The sequence below is a fragment of the Macrobrachium nipponense genome, chromosome 19, assembly GCF_015104395.2.
Source record: "Macrobrachium nipponense isolate FS-2020 chromosome 19, ASM1510439v2, whole genome shotgun sequence".
Classification (NCBI taxonomy): domain Eukaryota; kingdom Metazoa; phylum Arthropoda; class Malacostraca; order Decapoda; family Palaemonidae; genus Macrobrachium; species Macrobrachium nipponense.
Window position 1 is genome coordinate 14,207,294 of NC_061088.1, and position 17,284 is coordinate 14,224,577.

Below are 17,284 nucleotides of genomic sequence, written 5' to 3' on the forward strand. Positions count from 1 at the left end.
TTTTCCTCAGCTTCCCGACTCAGCTGTGGCCCAGTTGACAGAATAAATGTCTGATGTGAGTCAGAAAAGGTTATTGCTGTTCCTCACGTGATTGTGTGTTGATTATTTCGGTTCGCACACACACACATATAAATATTTATTTTGTTTTATATCCCATTGAGATATTCTCGTCGTTGTTTTACGGGGCTTGAGGAAGTACAGTCACATACTGACTAAAATTACAAGTAACCAGGTTAGTGAAGCAGAGGTATTAAGATAATAATAATGAAAAGAAAATAAAAACATTACGGACTACTGGCTATAATTTCAGAGTGCACAGGTCCCTGTCCCCATTTTCCAACAACATTGTATAGCGGAAATGAGGCGAGATATTAATACCCTTAATATGCCACCCATTCCTTTACGAATCAAGATTTCAACGACGGCTTCTGTCATGGAATCTAAAGTTGTCATTCACAATGACACAGTGCTGTTTTGTCAGCCTCTGCCGCTCGCACTTGATTATAAAAGATTGTTTCATGTGTCAGTGTTTTGTTTGTTTTCTGAAAGGGGTGGGGAGGAGGAGGGGGTTGTTTTGTGATAAGAAAGTGGGAGGGGAGAAGGAGGGGGGTTTTCTGAAAGGGGTGGGGAGGAGGAAGGGGTGTTTTTTGCAAGGAGTGGGGGAGGAGGGAAGTGTTTTCTGAAAGGGGTGGGGAGGAAGAGGAGGGGGTTTTCTGAAAGGGGTAGGGAAAAGGAGGAGGGTGTTTTCTGAAAGGGTTGGTTAGGAAGAGGAGGGTGTTTTCGAAAAGGGGTTAGGGAAGAGGAGGAGGGTGTTTTCTGAAAAGGGTGGGAGTAGGAGAATGGGAGGGTGTTTTTCTGAAAGGAGTGGTAGGAGAGGGAGTTTTTTTCTGAAAGGTGGTGGGTAGAAAGGATGGGTGTTTTCTTGAAAGGAGTGGTATGTAGAAGGAGTGTGTTTTCTGAAGTATTGGTTAGGAGTTAAGGAGGGTGTTTTTCTGAAAGGAGGTGGTACTGAGAAGGAGGGGTTTTCTGAAAGGAGTGGTTACGGAGAAGGGGTGTTCTGAAAGGAGTGGGTGTAGGAGAAGGAGAGTGTTTTGCTGAAAGGAGTGGGTAGAGAGAGAGGTGTTTTCTGACGGATTGGGTAGTGAGTAAGTAGGGATAGTTTTTCTGAAAGGAGTGGGTAGGAGAGGAGGGTGTTTTCTGAGAGTATTGGGTAGGAGAGGAGGGTTTTCTGAAATGAGTTGTTATGAGTAAGGAGGGTGGTTTCTGAAAGGAGTGGGTAGGGATAAGGAGGGTGTTTATCTGATAAGGAGTGGTAGGAGGAGGAGGGTGTTTTCTGAAAGGAGTGGGTTGGAGAGAGAGAGGTGTTTTCTGAAAGGAGTTGGTTAGAGACAGGAGAGTTTTTTCTGAAAGAGTGGGTTAGGGGGGGAATGGGGGGGGACGGGGGGGGAGGGGGGGGGGGAAAAGAGGAAAGGTTGAGAAGGAGAGTTTTTCTGAAAGGAGTGGGTGGAAGAAGAGAGTGTTTCGAAAGGAGTGGGTTAGAGAAGGAGGTGGGGCGAGGAGTGTTTAGAGAGGAGGGGGTGTTTTCTGAAAGGAGTGGGTATGAGGAGGAGGTGTTTTCTGAAAGGGTGGTAGAGCGTGTTAGCGTGTTTTCTGAGGGTAGGTAAGGAGGAGGAGAGTGTTTTCTAAAGGGTGGGTGAGTAAGGCGAGTGTTTTCGAAAAGGAGTGGTAGGAGAAGAGAGTGTTTTCTGAAAGGTAAGAGGGTAGGAGAAGGAGGGTGTTTTCTGAAGGGGTTGGTATGAGGAGGAGGGTGTTTTCTGAGGAGTGGGTAGGGAAGGTAGGGTTTTTCTGAAGGAGTGGGTAGGAGGAAGGTAGGTGTTTTCTGAAAGGGTAGGAGAGAGGTAGAGGAGAAGTGTTGTTCTGAAAGGAGTGGTAGGATGAGGGAGAGTGTTTTCTGAGGAGGTGGGTAGGGAAGGAGTGGTGTTTTCTGAAAGGATTGGGTAGGAGAAGGTAGGGTGTTTTCTGAAAGGAGTGGGTAGGAGGATGGAGGGTGTTTTCTGAAGGAGTGGTAGGAGGAAGTGAGAGTGTTTTCTGTAAAGGAGTGGTAGGAGTAAGGTAGAATGGTGTTTTCCTGAATAGAGTGTAGGTTAAGGAGAGTGGTTTTCTGAAGGATGTGGGTATGGAGGAGGGTTGTTTTCTTTTTGAGGAAAAGTGGGTTAAGGAGGTAATGGATGGTGGTTTTCTGAAAAGGAGTCGGATAGGAGAATGAGGAGTGTTTCTGAACGGAGTGGTAGAGAAGGAAGGGTGTTTTCTGAAAGGATGGGTAGGAGAAAGAGGTGTTTTTCTGGGGGGGAAAGGAGTGGGGTAGGAGAAGGAGGGTGTTTTTTTCTGAAAGGAGTGGGTTTAGGAGGAAGAGGGTTGTTTTTCTGAAAGGAGGGTGGGTAGGGAGTGAGGGTGTTTTCTGGAAAGGGGAAAGGAGGGTAGAGAGGAGGGAGTTTTTCTGAACTGGGAAGGAAAAGGTGTTTTCTTAAAGGGTAGGGAAGGAGGAGGGTGTTTTTCTGAAAGGAGTTGGGAGGAGAAGGAGAGGAGGTTTTATTGGAAACCTGGAAAGAGGAGGTGGTATGGTAGGAGGAGAGGGATTGTTTTTCTGAAAGGGAGTGGGTAGGTAAGAAGGTTTTCAAGGGAGGTTTTCTGGAAAGGAGGGAGGTGGGAAGGGGAGGAAGAAGGAGGGTGCTTTTTCTGAAAGGAATGGGTAGGAAAAGGAGGAGGGTGGTTTTTCTGAAAGGAGGTGGGGTACGGGAAGGAAGGAGGGTGTTTTCTGAAAGGACTGGGAGGGAGGAGGAAAGGGTGTTTTCTGGAAGGAGGAGGGTGGGTTAAGGGAGGGTGAGAAAGGAGGAGTGTTTTTTTCCTGAAAGGAAGGTGGGTTAGGATAAGGGAGGGTGTTTTCTGAAAGGAGTGGGTAGGAGGAAGGAGAGGTGTTTCTGAAAGGAGTGGGTAGGAAAGGAAGGATTGTTTTTCTGAAAAGGAGTGGGTTTAGGAGGAGGAGGGTGTTTTTCTGAAAGGAGTGGGTAGGAGAAAAGGAAGGTTTTTCTGGGAAAGGTGGTGGGGGAGGGTGCAGAAAGTGGGTAGGGTGTTTTTCTGAAGGAGGTAGGGTAGTTTTCGAAAGGAGTGGGTAGGAGAAGGAGGTGTGAACTGGAGGAGTGTAGGAGAAGGAGGGTGTTTTTCTGAAAGGAAGTGGGTAGGCAGGAGAGGGGTGTTTTCTGAAAGGAGTGGGTGGGTAGGAGAAGGAGTGTGTTTTCTAAAGGAGTGGGTAGGAGAGGAGGTGTTTCTGAAAGGAGTGGCGGTATTGGAGAAGAGAGGTGTTTTCTGAAAGGAGTGGGTAGGAGAGGAGCGTAAGGAAGGGGGTTTTTCTGAAAGAGTGGGTAGGAGGAGGAGGGGTGTTTTCTGAAAGGACGTGGGTAGGGTAGGAGAGAGGGGGTGTTTTCTGAAAGGAGTGGGTAGGAGAGGAGGGTGTTTTCTGAAAGGAGTGGGTAGGAGAAAGGAGGGTGTTTTCTGAAGGAGTGGGTAGGAGAAGGGAGGGTGTGTTTTCTGAAAGGACTGTGGATTGGGTAGGAGAGGAGGGTGTTTCTGAAGGATGGGTAGGGAGGAGAGTGTTTTTCTGGAAAGGAGTGTTTTTCTGAAAGGAGTGGGTGGGGGAGGAGGCAGTGGGTCGTTTTAAACTGACAAAGAGTGGGTAGGAGGGGGGGTGTGCGTGGGTTAGGAAGGAGCTGGTAGGAGGAGGAGGGTGTTTTCTGAAAAGGAGTGGGTAGGAGGAGGAGGGTGTTTTTCGAAAGGGGTGGAAGGAGTAGGAGAGTGTTTTTCTGAAAGGGGTGGGAAAGAGGAGGATGTTTTCTGAAAGGGGTGGGGGGGGAAGAGGAGGAGGGTGCTGTTTTCTGAAAGGGGTGGAAAGGAGTAGGAGAGTGTTTTTGATAAAGGGGTGGGAAGCAGGAGGAGAGTGTTTTCTGGAAAGGGGTGGGGAGGAGGAGGAGGGTGTTCTGAAAGGGGTGGAAAGGTGTATGAGAGTGTTTTCTGAAAGGGGTGGGAAAGGACGTAGGAGAGTGTTTCTGAAAGGGGTGGGAAGGAAAGGGTAGGAGAGTGTTTTCCGAAAGGGGTTGGCAAAGGAAAGGTAGGTAGGGTGTTTTCTGAAAGGGGTGGAAAGGAAAGGGTAGGAGAGTGTTTCCGAAAGGGGTGGAAAGGAGTAGGAGGGTGTTTTCTGAAAGGGGTGGGGTCGGGGAGGAGGAGGACGGTGTTTTCTGAAAGGGGTGGAAAGGAGTAGGAGGGTGTTTTCTGAAAGGGCGGGGTGGGAGGAGGAGGACGGTGTTTTCCGAAAGGGGTGGAAAGGAAGTAGGAGGGTGTTTTCTGAAAGGGGTGGGGGAGGAGGAGGACGGTGTTTTCTGAAAGGGGTGGAAAGGAGTAGGAGGGTGTTTTCTCGGAAAGGAGTGGGTAGGAGAAGGAGGTGTTTTCTGAAAGGGGTGAGGAGGAGGAGGAGGGTGTTTTCTGAAAGGGGTGGGAAGGAGGAAGGAGGTTTTTTCTGAAATTGTTCTGGAGGAGGAGGAGGTTTTTTTTTTGAAATTGTTCTGGAGGAGGAGGAGGGTTTTTCTGAAAGGGGTGGGGAGGAAGGCTTGAGTAACATTTAATTTATTTTTTTACTTTTGATTCCTCAACATGTATAATATCATCTGATGCTCGATCCGCCTCTTGTATCCCGGCTGAATCGAAGGATTCCACTTTCAGTTGCAATTCCTTACCGTCTACAGCAGCGTCGCGACCTCGATGGGCTGCCTCGGGTTGGACCGCCGTTCCTGAGTCGAAGTTCTTCAGGATGACATCAGCGCTGTTCAATCAGCTGCTGCCAGGACTTCGATCGGCAACGTGGTGCACAGCGCAGTCGTTTTCCGCAGCAACGGCACGGCTTTGGCGCAGAACTTGGCGGTAGCGTCACCTTCGTCAGGAATAAAAGATACTGACTGTTACAGCTCTAGGCCACGCAACCATGTTGACGATTCGCGGGCGTCAGTAAAACTACTGATGAGCTCATCGAGATGTGGTGTGGTGTCTTCACGATTACAATGCCTCTCTGTCTCCTGGACTGAGAAAGCAACCATATTAACTAATATCCAACAGAGTCGGTCACATACTCCCCTCCAGCAGGAGAAGGAATGCGCTAGCCAAACAGGGACTAGACAGCACGCTCCTTAGGGACACGAGAGCGCCCAGCGAAGGTCAAGTAACATGCTTCCTGAAGTCAATAAGGCTCGGCCCAACACGAACCTCAAGCCTTTAATTAGCATCGAGCATTTGGACGCTCACATTCATGTACAAACAGGACATTTGGATTTTTTTTTGTCGCTTTTACATACGTTTATAAAAAAATTTTGTATTCATTTTTGTACTATATTTTCTGTATATGGAAACTAACATGTAAGATTTTGCTGATTTTGAAACACAAAGGTATTGTATTTTGAATATTTATTTAATCACGTCTTAGAGAGAGGAGGCAGGAGTCCATTATGAGACTTTTATTGCTTAAAATTTCTCCCAGATTAGAAACTTGGTATAAATTTGAGCATTCCCACATCCGCCTGGCTTCCTCCCTGTTACTCTGAATAAGCTGAGGAAAGACAGAACATTCATTGGATCTATTAGATAATCATGAGCACTCAGGTGTTATGTAAATGAGTAGGGAAGCCACAAGATCGCTTGCTGAAGAACACCCAGTAGACTACTATTTATTCGCAATTTACAAATTTCTCTGTTTTCTTAATTTTTCTCTCATTCACCCTTTACAGTCCTTTGAAACAAGTTTTGTTGCGCATGGATTGACACTGGGTTTTTAGATTTATGACTGAGAGAAATCATCCACCATAACACATAGCTGGCTTCACTTTAAAGGTGACGCGTTGCAGCGTGGTCTTGTCAGGGTAGAACGTTTTCCAAGTTATCCCCTTCTCGTTTTTCTGCTTGCTCAGAAGTGGGCTCGTTGGACTCGCGCTGTGACATTTATAAAACCAGAAGCCACTGCTGTATGTAGCTGCGCAGTTAAGGAACCTGTGGTGTGGGAAAAAAAGAAGAGGGTTAAAAGAATACAATCAGGAAAAATGAAGGGGGCTTATACGTTAGAAAAATAAACATGCTTTAATAGCTGACTGAAGTTAAGGTGGATATTGTATTAGCAAGGACAAATTTAAGGTTGGGAAAACGAAATTCAGGATGAATCGAGGAGTATCAATGATGAAAAATATTAGTGTTCAAGACTAGAACTAGATAGACATAGGTAATAGTGCTCATGTATGTGCACAGCTTTTACATCCCAGCTAGATCGATTGATTGTGTATGCTCTCTTCCAAACCACCGGCCGTCAAACTGAGGCTTTTGACACACACACACACACACACACACTCTCTCTCTCTCTCTCTCTCTCTCTCTCTCTCTCTCTCTCTATCTCTCTCTCTCTCTCACTAAACAAAATCTAGGAAGACTGAGAATTTCCATAGGTAATCCAGTTTCTCGTAACGTGGAACTGCCACTTCAGAGGCAAGGTAAATCATACTTACTGCATGGTACTTCAAGATGCCCACTTTTGCACAATAGCTCAAAATAACTCTAGTTTCTTTGTCACGGCTCGAAAAGGATCTTATGATACACAAAGATCATCGAGTGGGAAATCAGGGGTCCTGAATAGTGCAAATACTGATTCCATTTTATGGACAAGATAAGTAGGAAAAGACTATGTTGGATGGCGTTTTAAAGAATGGATAACACCCTAAATTCTCAATAAAATATGGCATCTAGAAGACCCCTTATGGTTTACTTCGACTCTGGAGTCCTACCCATGGTAGTGGAAAATGAATGATTATTAAGAATAAAGTACCAAGAACTGAAGCATACTGAGATATACGAATGCATTACCATATTATATCTACATACATAACATACATACATACAAATATAGCATTGCTATTATCGTTCTTTGCTTACTGAATCAAAGATGAACCTCTTGTGTAAAAAAAAAAAATATAATAATACATAAAATAAATAAATAAAAAACATCGAAATGTTCACAAAATGAGCTGCTTCTTTACCCACAAAGAAAACTCATAAGCAGTGTGTCGACCTCCCCCTCCCGAGCTACACATACACTATGCTACTCACCTGTCTATCATTATACTGTCATTCTCCATTTTCTCCGCAAGACCAAACCACCTCAAAACCTACGGAACTTTAACACAGAGAAGGTTTAAACTCACCGTGAGTATCGTTATTTCTCTGTCGGGAGTGGAGAAGAGCATGTTATCATGATCTTTGAGGGCATCCCCAGCAGTCCCGGATCCCGTCCCCAGTCGGAGGCTGTACTCGTGATCTCTGTCGGCGACGTGGAAGGAGCTGTACTCTTGGTACCGGGACTGCCCGTCCCAGTCGGTCATGTCCACCCGGAGCACTTGGGGTGCTCCGTTCGTGAGGGCGTGGAGCACGTCGTTACCTGTCGATTCAAGGGACGCGGTCACCAATGTGGATGCTTTGCTTGCTTACGATATGGCTTGTATCTGTTTATTGAATTTGGGGGTGGGTGTTCTATCAATCTAGTAAACACAATTCATTCCTTTCTAAATACATCATTCAGCTGGTGACGTTTCAAAACGTTTAGTCCCATTTTCAAAGCTACATAATGAAAGAAACAGGCATTAAAAGACAGACTCGAAATATGAATAAATAAAAAGTAGAGTAAAAATGAAGAGAGTTGATCAAATGGTGCTGAGGCCACAGGCAGAGTGACAGATCGGGCCAGGGGTTCAGCTTCGCTTAAACTCACGAGAGGTGTTGAGGTGGTCTGAGTATTTAATTTGGGGACAAATTGTTTAAAAACAATTGATTATAAAATTGCTACTTGTTGGTCGTTAGGAGTTCGGCCTATGATTTTAATAAATACCCAGACCACATCAACACCGTTATATCTCTCGTAAGTTTAAGTCGACGCTGAACCTGACCCGAACTGTCACTAGGCCTGTGCCATCAGCACCCCTAGGCCAACTCTCTTCCTTTTTACTGTACTTATAATTTTATGTTGAATGTAAAAAAAACTATTTATTATTTATTTTTTTTTATTCCGAGTCTGTTTTTTCAATGTCTGCTTCTTTTATTGTATTATATATTTGAAAATGGGACTAAACGTCTTGAAATGTCACCAGCTGAATGATGTACTTAGAAAGGAATAAAGAATTGTCCTTACCCTCGCGCCAAATTGCTATCTGTCTATTCGTTTTCATTGATTTATATACCTGTTGTTATATCTATGTTTTCAATGTTTTTCTCCGGCCCGCGTCGTCTAATGCTGTACCTATCATTAATTATGCTTACTGATTATTCTTGTTTGGGCGCTGCTTTTCCACAGTATTTATACAAATATAAGGTTTCTAACTTACTGAACCTGCTTTGAGACTGACGTTCTCTTTCAGCTTGTTCTACGATGTATGAAGTATATGGCAATATGAACAATGATATTCTGTTTACTGGTATCATGAGACTTGAAACTGAGCGTGGTACCAATGAAAACGGAATGAGATTTTTCTGAAAAGGTGTCTTATGGTAATTCGGTTCACATCGAAATAAATAACGTTAGTGTGTTCTGGTTATAAATGAACGTATGCATCTATGTTTACGGGTAAAAAATTGTATTTTGAAAAAAAAAAAAAAAAAAAAAAAAAAAAAAACGAGCAAACCTTGATAAGGTAGTTTCGACTGTAGGCACCAGGGATGCTGAGTCCTCTGCGTGCATCCAATGGAGGGCATTATCTAAGGTTCTTTGCAGCGTCCCTTCGGCCCCTAGGTGCAACTACTTTCTTATTCTTTTACTGTGCCTCTTGTCATATTATCTTTGCTTCTTCCATCTTACTTTCCACCCTTTCCTAACAATTGATTCGCAGTGCAACTGCGAGGCTTTCCTCCTGTTACACATTACAAACTTCTTCACTGTCAATTTCCTTTTCAGCACTGAATGACCTAGCTACCCCAGTGCTTGTCATTATGCCTAAACCTATAAATCAATCAATCAATCAATGTGCAATAACTTAACCGATCTGGTTAATAAACGTGAGGGCCACAGACCAATACAGGACCACAAGTTCAATTGATAATTGTTTAATATTTCACGGGACGTTGTACAGCATTCACTCATATTTTTATTTTTACCTACTTACACAGTTTCGTCCTTTTCTGTGAAAACAATAAAATGGAAAGGAGTGGGAGTTCATCCACAAAGAATCTTTGAAGTCTGAGTTATTGGAGTAAGAAAAGCAGAAGCAGGAACAGAATTCCAAAGCTTAGCAGACGAGGGAAATGACATTCTTTCAAGTTTCTCATATGATGAGAAATTTAAAGGAACCAACAAAGACAAAAGGAAAGAGAGACTTCCAAGTGCTCGTCATTAAAAGTAACAAATTTTTCCAGTAAAACCTTGCTTATTGGTGCTCTATTCAAAGCAAAAAGATTCAGTGGGAACTGAGAAAAGCCTCACCTATCCAGTATTCAGTGTCTGGACTGCCAAATCCAATTCTGTATCGCGCCATCCTCTGTTGAAGTTCACCTGGGTACTGAGAGGTCGCCGAAGAAGGACACAGTCCATCCGCCTTCGTCGACCTCTTTCTCGCCCATGTCACACCAGACGGAGACCCCTTCACCCGGAATTCCACATCTGGCATAAATATAATATATATATATATATATATATATATATATATATATATATATATATATATATATATATATATATATATGTGTGTGTGTGTGTGTGTGTGTGTGTGTGTGTGCGTTCCTCTACTTACAAACTTTCAAGTTACGAACTTTCAAAGATACAGACAACCGTGATTGTAATTCAAATTTGTTCGGAACACTCGTCTACCACCCATATGTTAAAATTGTGTATTGTGCGCCATGGCGTGTTTTATAATTTTTGCTGCTATCCTTGCCAAACAGCACCGTAACTGATGCCAATACGCCAGTATTCCATCCCAGCTTCTCGAATCTACGCAAGTGGTTGAGACGCCCATCTTTTGTTCACCGATTAATTCTTGTGATTTTATCGCGAAATATCGAGCCCATCGATAATGGCAAGTGTAAAGCAAGTGCAGATAGTGGCAGTGGTAAAGAGCGGCGAGCTATCTCAATGGACACAAATGTGGCAGTTTAGAAAGTAGTGAACATATGGTTCAGGTAGCTCACCATAATAATATGAATCTCTCGACTATTGTCACAATTTTTAAGAACAAACAAAATTGTGGAACGTGACAGGTGCCCGTGCCAATTCATTTAGCAATTATAAGTATGAGAATGGGGAGGGGGGAGGGCGGAAGAAGAAATTGAAAAACTGTTGCGGATCTGGTTGGAGCACCAGAGACAAAGTCGTTTACCGCTTGGCCTTGCTTCAAAAAGCGCGCTGACTTGCATCAAGTGTCCTTTACTGGCGAGGCTACAAGTGCCCTCAAGCAACAGCCGAAGAATGTCACGAGATACTCAGGAAATATTTGAAAAGGAGGATTAAACCCTCGGCTGATTTTTTATTATTGACGAGACAGGGCTTTTCTAGAAAAAAAATTAGGAAAAAAAGACGATGCTGGGTGGCATCCCACCGGGGGACTTGAAGTTAAAACCTCTCTCATGTATCGCTCTGTATTATTGTCATAATTTGCTTTTTATTTAGTTTTTATAAATCATTCTAATTAGTTAAGTGCTCTATAGATTGTAGTATTATCATCACATTTTAGTACTTAATCTATTTAAGTTGTGTATATCATTCGTATTAGAACAGTACTGTACGTAATGGCTTTGCTGCGTATATCAAATCGTACTTACGAACAAATCAAGATACGAAGAGCCGTTCAGAACGTAGCTAGTTATCGTACTGGCTGCAGATTGTCTAATCCCGAACTTTCAACATAAGATCCCACGCTACAGGTTGCAAGACATCAGTAAAATACGACAACTTCAAAATAAGTGGCCAGGCCAGGGAACCTGGAGAACGCTTCTCTTGGAAAGTCTAAACATAAAAGATTTGAACCTACTTTTAATTGTCAATCATCGTCTGTTCCCTGTTCTGAAGTTGTGTATTCTTTTAGTGAAAGTTTGCTTGTTTTTAAAGTGTAAATGTATTTTCAAGTGTGATTCAGTATTTAAGTTTAACATAGTTTCCATTATAAGTTTTTTTTTATATATTTTTGTATGTTTTCTTTTAATTATATGCTCTGAATGCTCCTTTGTTTATATAGCTGTCCTGATGATGTGACCATGGGTCAAGAAACGCGTTGGCAACAAATGTATGTACTTGATGTGTATATGTTCCTACGCCCTTCTCCAACCATATATATATATATATATATAGTATATATATATATATATATATATATATATATATATATATATATATATATATATACTATATATATACACATAATATATATATATATATATATATATATATATATATATATATATATATATATATATATATATATATATATATAGGTTGGAGAAGGGCGTAGGAACATATACACAATCAAGTACATACATTTGTTGCCAACGCGTTTCTTGACCCATTGGTCACATCATCAGGACAGCTATATAAAACAAAGGAGCATTCAGAGCAATAATAATTAAAAGAAATATAATACAGGTTGTATACATATATATATATATATATATATATATATATATATATATATATTATATATATATATATATATGTACAACCTGTATTATATGCAGCTTACTGTGTGTGTGTATATATATATATATATATATATATATATATATATATATATATATTATATATATATATATATATATATATATATAGGTTGTAGAATGGCGCAGGAACACATATACACATCAAGTACATACATTTATTGCCAACGCGTTTCTTAACCCATGGTCACATCATCAGGACATCTATATAAAAAAAGGAGCATTCAGAGCACATAATTAAAGAAACATACAAAATATATATATATATATAAAACTTATAATGGAAACTAGGTTAAACTTAAATACTGAATTCACACTTGAAAAATACATTTACACTTTTAAAACCAAGCAAACTCACACTAAAAGAATACACAACTTCAGAACAGAAAAGAAGGCGGACAATATAAACAAACAAATCAGTTATGCTATGAACAGGGAACAGCCGATGATTGGCAATTAAAAGTAGGTTCAATTCTTTTTATGTTTAGACTTTCCAAGAGAAGCACTTCTCCAGGTTCCCTGGCTTGGCCAATTATTTTGAAGTTGTCGTATTTTACTGATGTCTTGCAACCTGTAGCGTGGGATCTTATACTGTAAAGTTCGGGATTAGACAATCTGCAGACAGTACGATAACTCAAGCCCATGAGGAAGAATCGCCCTTGACCTTGAGGAGACGCCGAGTCGAACAACGTAATTCCCGGAACTACATCCGGGCCGTTGGCAATAAATGTATGTACTGGATGTGTATATGTTCCTGCGCCCTTCTCCAATCTACTATAGTGACCTTTGATGTGTGGATTATTATACATACATACATACATATATATATATATATATATATATATATATATATATATATATATATAGATATGATATATATTTATATATATATATATATATATATATATATATAGATTATATATATATATATATATATATATATATATAGTATATATATATATATATATATATACACGCACTACTGTATATAAACATTGGTCTACTTAAATGATTTGTTAACGCTTATGTTAACCATGGCATCAATATAGTACACACACACACATGTAGTTTACACGCGTGTAAACTGTATACATAGTATAACCTCTCTGGTGCATGGTTTATATATCTGATATCTTTCATAACTACAAGGAAAATCAAAGAATAGTCGTAAGTACTAACGGATTTCGACTTTATTCTATGCCATGAGGACTTCGTTAATGACCTTTTAGAAATTAAATAGACAAGCTGTTAGGACTTGCATGTAGTCTTTAATTTTCATAGTGGCTATAATAGATATGTATATATATGCATATATATATAAATATATATATATATATATATATATATATATATATATATATATATATATATATATAGATATATATATATATATATATATATATATATATAATTGTTGTTTGTCTCATTAAAGTTAATTTTCTGCGTGCAGGTAAAACCTACCTGATCTACTACTTTAGTTTTACTTTGTTTTTGTATTTTTATACATTATTTAAGATTGCTTTCTACTGGATAAAAACACAAAAGAGACTTTCTTGTTCTACTCACGTTTGAGGATAAATTGTGGTAGATGCCACTTTCGTTTCTTCCTGATCGGAGGAGGTCGTAGCAGTTCCTGAGGCCTTATGGTGAGGAAAATGAAGAGAGAGAGAGAGAGAGAGAGAGAGAGAGAGAGAGAGAGAGAGATTGTTATTAATTGAATGTTGGCGTAAATACGAAACAAATTTCTAATATTTAAGTTGTAGATGTTTTTCCTTAAAAGTATGGTCGGTTTTCGCTTTTTGCTCAAGTTTCTCGATCTTCTGCTGTCATATAATGTAACTGGTATATATATATATATATATATATAATATATATATATATATATATATATATATATATATATATATATATATATATAGATATATATATATAATGTTTTTAGGAAAACCTTTACGCAAAATGGGTCATGTTTTTACAACTAGTGATTCGATTTTTTTGCGAGTGTGTTTTCAGGGAGGGGAACTATAGGGTGTCTTGGCTCAGCCTTTTGTGGAATGTTCCAGGCCAAGAAACTAAACCTTGTGCATCATTATCTAAATTTGGTTACCCTGTCTAGTAATTACAGCAATCGTGATTGTCAACAAGTGATGAGATTTTGAGAGAGGAATGGAATTATTTTCCGGAGTAGGGGACCTTTTTTTGGGGATGGCAGAGGTTTGCACTTTTCCTTCGTTCATGAAAATCTGGGCTGGATAAGACCTTTCACCTGAAATCTCTACCACTTTCTCTCCTTGTATTTTTCCATTCAGAGGTAAGACTGATAAAGGCATTATCTGATCGCTATCTTTCTTCCTCCTTTTCGTATTTACCTTTCACCTGGTATGAGTGAGGCCATTCTCTTACCGCTAGTTACCTCTAGTTTCGCGACAGCAGAAAAGAAGAAGCAGAAGAAAGAAGCTGCCTATCCATACCTGGCATCGAGGTCGCTCTGTGTTTCCAGTCCTCTTCCGGACGTAGCCACTGGGACTTGAAAGGGCCTGGGTGACCTGATGAGACAGACCCTGCAGCTGGTTCTTCACCTCTTCCTGAAGCTGCTGCACCTGAGCTGACAGCTGATCTTTCACCTGCCTGGTTTCGTCCTGAAGCTGCTGCACCTGATTCACTATGCTACTGTTAATCTCCTGCTGGTGGTGGTGGTAGGTGGTGGAACTACCTTCCTGGCCTTCTTCATCCGGGACAGTTCTGCTTCTAAAGCTGACAACTTTCTCCTCAGCTCCGTCAGTTCGCTGTCCATTCGGCACAGGAGGATGTGGGCGGCTGATCCTGCGGGAATGAGACAGAGGTTGAGTTTAAGGAAGAAGATGGTGTCACGTGAGTGATGCATGAGGGAAGAATGGCTCTAGCTTTCAAGGGTAAATGGTAACTACATTTTTTATTTATGCGGTGTTTTTTTTATATATATTTTTTTTGTCGCTCAACGAAACATATTGTTTCTCAAAGTAGTGGGGTTGAGTATTTTTTGTTTTCTCATTGCTGTGGGGTTTGATGCGTTTTGTTTTCTCGAAGCAACGGGTTTGGGTGTTTTTTTGTTTTTCAACAATGAAGTTAGGCGAATTTTTTTATAAAAACAGAGGTCAGGTTTTTTTTTCTCTCTAAAACAGTGAGGTTAGTTTTTTTCTCTATCTCAAAACAGTGAAGTTGTTTTTTTTTTCCTCAAGACAGTGCATTGTTTTTTTTTTTTTTCCGAAAACAGTGAGGTTAGTTTTTTTCTTTTAACGGTAAAGTTGGCTTTTTTTTTCAAAACAGTGCAGTTGTTTTTTTTGTTTTTTTTTTTTTTTTTTTTTTTTTTTTTTTAAACTGAGGTTTGGGTTGGGTGTGTTTCTTCAAACAGTGAGGTTGGGTGTATTTTTTTTTTCTCTCTTCAAAACAGTGCAGTTGGGTGTTTTTTTTTTTTTTTTTTTAAGCAGTGTATTGGGTTTTGTGTGTGGGCGTTTTTTTTTTTCTTTTTAAAACAGATGAGGTGGGTGTGTGTGTGTGTGTTTTTTTTTTCTTCAAAACAGTGAGGTTGTGTGTTTCTATTTCTCAAAAGTATGGGGTTGGATGTGTCATCTCAAATGTGAGGTTGGTTGTTTAACCTGGCACTCCAACCCTCATCCAGGCTTGAGTAATAGTTTCTTGTTTTTAATTTCGATTCCTTAATATGTAAAACATCGTCTGACCGCTTGATCCCCCAACCCCCCCCCCCCCCCACCACCCCCCAACTCCTTTATCCCGGCTAAGTTGAAGGACTCGCACTTTCCGTTACAAATTCCTTACCGTCTACAGCAGCGTCGGACGATCCTGCCTCGGGTTGGACCGCCGTTCCTGAGCGAAGTTCAGCCTGTTTCATCACTGTTGTACAGCCGGGTCGTATCCCGTCAGACGCGGCGCGAGGGGTGGTGGTAGTTGTCGCTAGCGTCACCTTCGTCAGGAATAAAAAAGACAGACGCCAGCATGCTCTTGCACGCGCGGCCATGTCTGCAGAGACACTGGCTGCTTGAGATGAAGCTGTGCTGTTCTTCACAATCGACAACGCCCCTTCGTCTCCTGTCACGTGACCGCGAAAACAAACTTCATTAAAATTTTTAAGATTTAAAACATAATACATAATCAAAGGATGTAGAGTAGATGGGTGGAGGCTTATAGTAATTTTTAATTTAAACTAGCGCACAATCGAAAAGAATCATATTTAAATGAGTAACCGGCAGCTTTTTCATAGCTTAGGCTATATGATGTTCATAAGATCATGTGATAACCCGACAATTCTAGCGTGTAACAAGTCGTCTTAAATAAGACTTGATTGATACTAGCGGCTCATGTGACTTGTGGATCTCTGTCTCTCTGTCTCTCTGTCTCTCTGTCTCTTAATATATACTATAGTGTTTATATGTGTGTGTACTAATATATATTATATATATATATATTATATATATATATATATATATATATATAATATAGTATATATATATATATATATATATATATATATATATATATATATATATATATAATATATATATATATATATATATATATGTATATTCATGTCTATACATGTGTATATAATTAGATATATACGATATATATATATATATTATATATATATATATATATATATATATATATATATATATATAATCTATATATATATCTATCTATATATATATATATATATATATATATATATATATATATATATATATCTATATATATATATATATATATATATATATATATATATATAGATATATATATATATATATATATATATATATATATATATATATATATATAGGAGAGAGAGAGAGAGAGAGAGAGAGAGAGAGAGAGAGAGGAGGGATTGAAAAAGGTCACTGTGAAATCTGGGCATTAATTCTCCAGAGATATTACTGGTTATGTGGGGCTGGCTGGTGTTGGAGACCTCTTAAGGGAAGTTTATCCATGGGAATATGTAGATGTTTATAAATATAAGACTTAAGTTGCCCTATAATTAACAGAGACTATTACTTGGGTTATTTTGCTTCTCTATCTGTCGTATCGTACAAGTTAGAAAATTTTTTTGGTTTTGAATCAAAACCAAATTGCTTTTGTGGTCAAAACTAAAATCTTAGTTGTGATTCAAATCCCGAATAGATGGGTCCTTCCTACCCCCGCCCCCTGCCCCCTCCCCGCCCCCCGCTATATTGATCTAGTATATTAAAATATTCTGTGATTAAAACTAAAAAAAATTTTAGTTTTTTATAACACCCTATTTGATTCCGGCCCCGCACCCCCCCACCCATTTCTAGATTGAATCAGCATTCTTTCATATCACTATACTATGACTACCTTGGCCTCTTGTCTTGAAATGTAATTATGATCACTGAAATCGCGTTAATATCCATCCAGGGAGTAGTCATTTGCAAAGCAAGCTTACTAGAATTCGATCGTCCATATGGAAAAATAGACATTAACAATTAAGTAGTGACAAGGTAAA

General features: G+C 39.8%; 1 long non-coding RNA gene and 1 pseudogene across 1 annotated transcript; both read right to left on the reverse strand.

Annotated features, from left to right (window-relative positions):
- LOC135214192 (fibrinogen-like protein 1) overlaps positions 1 to 15,784 on the reverse strand; it is a 59,049-nt pseudogene extending 43,265 nt beyond the window's left edge.
- LOC135214203 (uncharacterized) lies at positions 7,288 to 13,400 on the reverse strand. Its single transcript, XR_010314313.1, has 3 exons — positions 13,336 to 13,400; positions 9,548 to 9,724; positions 7,288 to 7,516 (listed from the first exon to the last, which is right to left on the reverse strand). It is a non-coding gene; the product is annotated as an uncharacterized LOC135214203 (long non-coding RNA).
- Positions 15,785 to 17,284: the final 1,500 nt, after the last annotated feature.